General features: G+C 35.3%; 2 pseudogenes; one reads left to right on the plus strand and one right to left on the minus strand.

Annotated features, from left to right (window-relative positions):
• The first annotated feature begins 860 nt into the window (after positions 1-860).
• On the plus strand, positions 861-2,052 carry LOC111375530 (annotated as a pseudogene).
• Positions 2,053-4,952: 2,900 nt separating this feature from the next.
• Positions 4,953-7,910, minus strand: part of LOC111375531 — a 14,381-nt pseudogene continuing 11,423 nt past the window's right edge.

Raw genomic sequence — 7,910 nt, forward strand, 5'->3', positions numbered from 1 at the left:
TTTCGAGTTGGACTCAAAACCAACCCAGCTCGAACTAGGCCCAAGTGGAAAGATATATTTCTCACTGTTGAAGTGGAAAGAGAACCATACTTGTGGATTTTTTATATCACATAGGAAGCTTTTATTCTCTCCATTGGGACGAGAGATCGATTCTAAGATATGTGTATCTATGAATGTTACTCGAAGAACGTCCTTTATAGTATAGTCACTTAAGATGACGAAACTTTGCTAGTCAATTCTCATGGTGGTCTTGCACAAAAAGAAATTCAATCATTATAATGACCCTCATGGGTTGACTGAGTAGGTGAATGTGGAGGTCTTTGGTCACGAGTTCGATTTCCCCTACCAACACTTTATCGGTCCAACTTGTCGCACAAGGCTAATCTATTGCGGATTACCTGGCTGGCGTGGTTTGCAGGCTATTGCGTCAGCCCGAAGGTTTACCCAGTGCGCACCTGAAGAGTAGCGGCGACGGGTTCCCACGTCATATAAAAAATAAAATAAAAACAAAAATAAATTCAACCGTTATAACAATTCGAGTGTGTTTGATTGACATGGAAAATATTACCTAGAAAAGAAAATATTTTCCATCTTTTGTGGAAAATAAAAACCACCTCTATCCAAGAAAAATATTTTCCTTAAAAACAAGGAAAATTAGGCATATTTTTAAAAGTTGGAAAATATTTTCCATGAAAAAAAATAGTAATCAAACACTCCAAGTAAGAATTTAAATGAAAAATTGATATTTTTCATGGAAAATAAATGTAATCAAACACACCGAACATTTTTCTTCAAATGGAATTGCAGTGACGGACAAAAGTTTGAAGATCAAAAGAATATTTCTTTACAGAGGAATATCACTAAATTATTTGGAAAATTTATGAAATATACCCTCAATAAGGTAAATTTCACACTGCCTCTCCGTTAAATTCTCCAAAGAAACTTCGTGGAACCTCACTCATGGCTCCTCGACTCTTCACCCATATAACTCTCATTTCTCCATCACCATTTCACCCTCAAACCCTTTAACTCAATTCCACCATGAAATTCATCAAAGACATTCCCAAAAAGCTCTTCAAGAGGAAGAAATCTCGATCCGTTCCTAGATCAGAATCCGACCCAGCTTCCTTCATTTCGTCAAATGATTCTCAAACCGGTTTCAGTAACCCCACAAACGGGTCAGCCACGCCCACCAGCGTTCTACCCGCTGATGAATTGTAGGACTTTGAGTTAAAACAAGTGTTTGAATTGATATACAGAGACAGTGACAGGAAGATAAAGAAGGAGTAGCTAGAGCCATTATTGATCCGTGTCGGAGCCGAGCCGCTGAATCAGGAGGAGGTTAGGTTGATGCAGGGCCGGTCCTGTGATCGTGGGGGCCGAGACGAACTCCATAAATTGGGCCTCTAAAATCAACGCAAATCAAAATCCAATGGTGTTCTATACAACTAATTGCCAACTTAAAACTTAACGTAAAAGATATTTATAAAATATCTCAATTATGCGAGGATTCTTTTACGTTAATTAGTGGGTTTTACCAAAAAATAAAAAAATAAAAAAGAAACAAGAAAAAAATTGGAAAAAAAAAATTTTTGGACCCCCTTGAAGAGCTGGGCCTGAGGCAGCAACCTGTTAAGCTTATGCTCTGGTCCGACTCTGGGCTGATGTTGAGCGAAGTGCATGTAGATGACGATGGGTCTATTAGTTTAGAAGAATTTTACCGATCGGCTCTACTTTTGGGCCTCCGGCGTGTGACGCCGAGATGAAGGAAACGTCCAACTTCTTCGACTCAGACATGACGGAAAGATAATGGCGGATGAGCTTTTTTAACGTTTTAAGAACGATTGGTGATGGACGGTGCACATTAGAGGACTGTCGGCGCAGGATAAAAAGTGTTGATAAAAATGGGGACGGCTTCGAGGACTTCACTCTTATGATGGATCAGCAACGATAGTTTTAATTGGATGCAATTTTTGTTTTCCTTCTAATTTCTAATTTGGGGCGAAGTCGATCAACGGCTGGAATTGATCCATCTTGTTTAAGTTGTTTGTATCTGCCGCATATAAAGCAGAATATATTCAGTTAAAATTAAAAGTAAAAGTTTTATTCTTATTTATGATTATAATAATCAATTTAGCTCTCCTAACAAACCATACCTCTTCGAGCAAGCAATGAATCTTTTTTTAGAGGATATTTACAGATTTAAGAGGACTAATAATTGATTTTTAGAATCATTCTCATTCATAGATTCGAGATTTACATCTATTGAAATCAATCTTCGGTCGAAATCAATGAGTATTAGAGAAAAATTTTACTAGTTTAGCCAAGTGGAATCAAGTGCATTACTTGATTCTTGATTGAATACGAATTAGTGGGGCCATGCTAATACGATATCCATTAAAAATTTTACTTTTTTTTTAATGCTGCGCTCTAATAAGAAGGTTGGTATTTAAAATATTTCTTTAAAATAGATGTTGCGGTCATGAGATTATCTTTCTATTCGAATTTTTTTTAGGTTTTATTTATTCTTATTTTTTGGGGTCGGTTGGAAAAATTAGAAAATTATTGAGAAAAAAAAAAAAAAAAGCCGGTTTGGCTTGAAGTTGAAGTCCCGTTTGAGAATCATTATAATGAGTTTTGAAATAAAGAGTTTTTGAAGAATGTGATTAAAAAGTTTTGAATTTACGTACAAAATATTTTATTTTTTAAATGCGAAGAATTTTATTTTAATGGATGTCGAATGGGGTAAACTACGTAAATTTACATGAACGTGTCCACCACTAGACGGAAGAAAAAAATAAATTCATTAAAATGTTGGAGTTTGTTAATAGATTTTGACATTACTGATCTCTTGTCCGCTATACTACCATGTTTTATGGGAAATTGCTCTTTACACAAAGCATTGCCATGGATTCATGTTCAAAACCAAAATGTCCAAAAACAGCCATCGCCAACTCTCTTCTGACCTCGCAACCACCCCCACTCTCCTGCAACAATTTACAACTCAGATCCCATTCACAAACTACAAATTACAGAGCAACAAAAAACACCATCTAATCCACTTGCATAAGAGAGAGGTGTGCAAAAAGATCGGTTAAGTTGTCAGACAACCGCCTGATCACCCAGTGACTAAGAACGATCCTCTACTGCCACCCTCTGAGCAGGCGGCCAATGCTCATCCACCGGACTGGGTTTACTGTCTCCTTAGAACTCGAGGATGCAGAAGTACAAACCTATAGAACAAATCCTGCTCAAACTGCATCCCAATTCTACTATATGTACAGGTTATATGCTAGCTTAACATTTGATGTGGGATTAAGTTGCTACTTTTTTATCTGTGGATTGCTTTTATCGAATATCTTCTTCTGCACTATTCAATGGCTTGCTCCATTATAACTACAGTTATCTGTTTGCTATAGCTTTTACCTTTCAACCTCATCTACCCCTAAAAATCATCTTCATCCAGTGATTATACAGTTTTAAAAAAAATTAGTTAGAATTCTACTTTATCACTTTTTTCTTTCCCTAAGCAGTATTTGTTCTATGCAGGAACCGAAGGTTAGTTCCAAGAAGCCCATCGAAAATGTGAGCCTTTCTGGCCATAAGTTTGTGGGATGTCCAATGCCATGTGGTGTGCATATAACTAAAGGGTACGAAGGATTCCAAAAGGAAGTCCAAAAGTGCCATATCAATGTTCACAATTTGAAAGGTTGTCTTAGGGAAGCAGGAATTGGTGTCATGTTAAATCAACTGAGCATTACAGTTGTTTGAGTGACCACAAGATGAGGAGTTTGTTCGCCGTTGGCAGCTCGCTTGGGATGGTAAATATTATTGTGATGCCAAATGTCACCGCTGAGAAGCTGGATTACTTTTTGAACAAATTAGTTCAAGGACGATCAATCTGGTATAAAGATGAGAAAGTTCGGCTTGTTTGTCTTGCAAAAGATGTAGGAATAACCACTGTTCCTGTTCTTGTGCACTTCATAAGTAATTTATATGTTAGCTTGAGGATCTTTGAGTCCCTCTGGTGGTCTGTATCAGAACTCTTCTAAGTTTTATGAAAAGCAAAGTGACGATTTAAATCTTGGCAGTGCATAGAATATTACTCTAATTTTGGGCATACATTCAAAGATCTTGTACTGATGGTATTTCTCTTCCTGAGGAATTTGGCAATGTTAACATGAAAATTTGATGCCAAAATAATCATCATATACTGAGATGTAAAAGTTGATTTTTCATATAACGTAAGTTGACATCATGCTTTCTATTCAAGTCCCTTATTGTGAGGGAACATCCAGTTAAAACTAATGGATTGTTGGCCAGAGAATGCTAAAGATATTAAACAAAACTGGGTTTTTTTTACTTGGGGAAATTTCTGATAACAGTTCTTTGATGACTATTTTCTTCTTATGCTTCTTCATCGTCTCCTATTATGAATGTGTTTCTTCGTTCACTGATACGTACACGGTGATTTGGTCCTTGTATGCTTTAAAGAAGCTTGAGTGACTACGATAGGGTTCTTGTTCTTTGGTATGCTGACTAAAAAATTTGTTAAGCCATGTCAAAGCACCTCCAGTTTATCATCATCTTCTCTTTCCGAGGTTTCTTTACTGTGCTTCTTAAAAGAGATCCCAGAATTCTCGTTTGAAGACTTTTCCTTGCTTCAATGGGCAATAGTCGAGTCCAACATGGCGTACATTTGATATCAAGCCTATTAAGATACGGGAAAATGTCAGCAGATTTTCCAATTCCGTCTCCTTCAGATTATGTCCTTTGTTTAATGTCAAAAACAAGAATGCAGTTTCTGGGATTTTAAATGCTTAACGAGGCATTTTTTTTATGTGGAAAGAAATGAGAAAAATTGGTCCAACTCCAATAATCTCATACTACTTCGTTATAAATTCTAGTTAAGCTATAATTGAATTTGAGCCATATTGCAAATGGTTGGAAATCTAAATAGAGCATTCTCTGGAAGGAGGCAACAATATTTTTAACTTCTTTGTCGAGTACTCTAGCTCTTGCAATTGGTCCAACTCTCTCGTCTCAACTAAAAGCCTCTCCAACATCTGAAACACTAGCTCACTCATAAGACGGCTTCTTTCTAGCATTTGCTTAGAGTACTCAAATGCTTCTTGACCTCTCCCACGGGAATATAACCCTGAAACTAGGAGGTACGAGGCATGATTGTGTGGACAGTGCCCTTTCTTCACCGAGTACCTCCACAAATCCAAATCCAAACCCAAATAAACTCTTCGGCTCTCACAAAAGAACTTCATTAACACCCCAAGTGTCCTTGTCTTGGGCAAAAAATTGTTCTCAATCATCTTTTCATAGAGTTCAGAGACACCATCATAGCCCTTTGATATAATTAATCCCGAAAACATAGTATGATGAGTGACTTTATCTTGTTCAATATTTCTCTTTTCCATCTTGTCAAATAAGGTTGCTGCTGAACCCATATGTTACAACTCAATTTTTATAGTCAAAAAATCAAATGTTGATTAGTCAAGGTCAAAGTCAATTAAGGACTAAAATGAAATTAAATATTTTATTGGGATTTATTTTGCAATTGGCAATGTATGAAGGTTAAATTGGATACAATTAAAAGTTGGGAATTTATTTATATATTTTTGGAAGTTTAGGATTAAATGTATTATGAAAAGGGAGTTGAAGGACTTATTTTACAATTTTTAGCAAGTGGACTATTGAATCACTAGAATTGACCCATTTTCTCTCAAAAACACACATACACACACACTGAAAAAACGGGGCAGAGGCTGGAAAGACCGAAAAAGGGGAGAAAAAATAAGGAAAAAAGAGAAGAAAAAGAGAAAGAAAGGAAGAAAGGAAGAGAAGGGAAGAAGAGGAAGTGAGGTAAGGTTATTTTCTCCAAGTTTGGGTTTAATTTTTTCCTTTGTTTTAAGTGATAAAGTATGATTTATGTTAAAATTCTAGGGTTTTATTTTGGCTCGAAATTTTCGAATTTTTGAGATGAATACTACTTGGAGCTCAAGTTATTAATTCTTGAATTTCTATCTACACTAAGGTAAAGAGATATCAATTTTTTTGGGCAAACCCTAGTTTTTAAATTTGATGATTAAGCATGGATTATTTGTGGAAATGATTACATTAATGGAATTATTCACTTGGAAGAATTAATTATTTTGTAACGTATTTCAGGTAGTGACAAAGAAATTGAAAAAGCTTACCAGCCGATTTAGTCTGTAACTCGTATTGAGTGAGTGGATGAAAACTAATTTTTCAGCAATGAGTATTTATTCAATATATATTAAATTAGAATATTTATTATTTCATACAGTTGATTTGATAGCATGATTTTCAGAATAAAGTTGATTTATAAACAGTTGTTTTTAAAGTTTGATCCAGTTCAGTTAAATCATTTAATTAGCATGATTTATCGATATTACGTGTTTCAGAATATTTAAAGTTATTTTTAAAACCACCACAAAGTACCCAGGTGATTTTACCCTTGTCTGCATTGGTGTGAATGTGTTTCCACAGTGTATGACCAGTTATGGTGATTTTACCCGCTCTGCACTGGAGCGAATGTGTTTTCACAGTGTATGACCAGTTATGGTGATTTTACCTGCTCTGCACTATTATGAATGTGTTTCCATAGTGTATGACCAGAATTATAGAAATTCAGCTCTGCGCGCGTATGACTAGAATTTAAGAATTACAAAATTACAACCAGAATTATAGAAATTTAGCTCTGCACGCGTATGACTAGAATTTAAGAATTACAAAATTACAAAATCGAATAGCTCTGCCATGTATATCAGTACTAATTGATACATAAGTAAGGTTTTTTCGGGTATCTTTTTGGTGTGATTTTCAATAACTTGCAGTTCATCAGTTTTCGAATTACAGAATTTAGTCATTTCAATTTAAGAAATAAATGTTTTAGCTTATAGTACAATAAAAGAATATTTTTATTATAGATTAGTTTTCAAAAAGTTGGCATATCTAGAAAATATATTTTTACTTACAAAATACTCACTCACTGAGTTATAGGCTCACATTTTTATTACAATTTCTCTTATCAGGTAGTAGCTGAGTTGAGCACTACTGGGCCAGTTGATCTATCGGGTTGAGCCATATATTATCAAGCCTTGTATGACTCATTTTATCAGTTTAATAGTTCATATTTTGGGATAGACACCTCTTTTAGTTAGAAATTAGTTCCATGTTTTGGGCCTGCTATGTTTTGTATATATTATGCACTGTGGTTTATAAATTGTTGCAAATGTCAAATTGCCAATGTTGTATTTGAATAGTTGATATTCTGTGGGCCAGTGTACCCTATTTAAACTATACGTATCTGTTTGGGATATTAGATTATATAATTCAGGTGTTTTTAGTTCATAATTCAGGGGGAACTCTGTCAAATTTTTTACAAAGTATACTACAATTAAAACAGGTCAAAGTTGCCTTGATGGTGGGTCCGGCACTTAGCTGGTATCTACCATCAGCGCACGACACGTGTCGAGTCTATTAGGATGATTAGGGACGGGTTGTGTCACCATATGTCTGGATCCAACAATAGAACTCAAAAATCTGGCTTTAAACCTCTCGTTAAGATTTAATTGAACAATTGTTTGGACTTGGTAATATTTCGAGCCATCCCTGCTCCATGAATCAAATGGTAATTGTTTCTACTGTAGGGAAGCAATTAACACCTTCCATTTCTTCAAAAAGTCTCATAGCATCACTAAAACATTTATTCTTACAGTAAGCATCAATTCTGATATAATAACTGACATTGTTAGGCTTAAAATCTCTTCGAACCATCTCATGATAAAACAGCTCTATTGCAGTAACATCACCTGGTTCCTTGAAACCCAAAAGCAAAATATTCAATCTTGGTGTTGGGAGAAAATCGAGAATTG

This window comes from Olea europaea, unplaced genomic scaffold (assembly GCF_002742605.1).
Source record: "Olea europaea var. sylvestris unplaced genomic scaffold, O_europaea_v1 scaffold1384, whole genome shotgun sequence".
In the NCBI taxonomy this organism is placed as follows: domain Eukaryota; kingdom Viridiplantae; phylum Streptophyta; class Magnoliopsida; order Lamiales; family Oleaceae; genus Olea; species Olea europaea.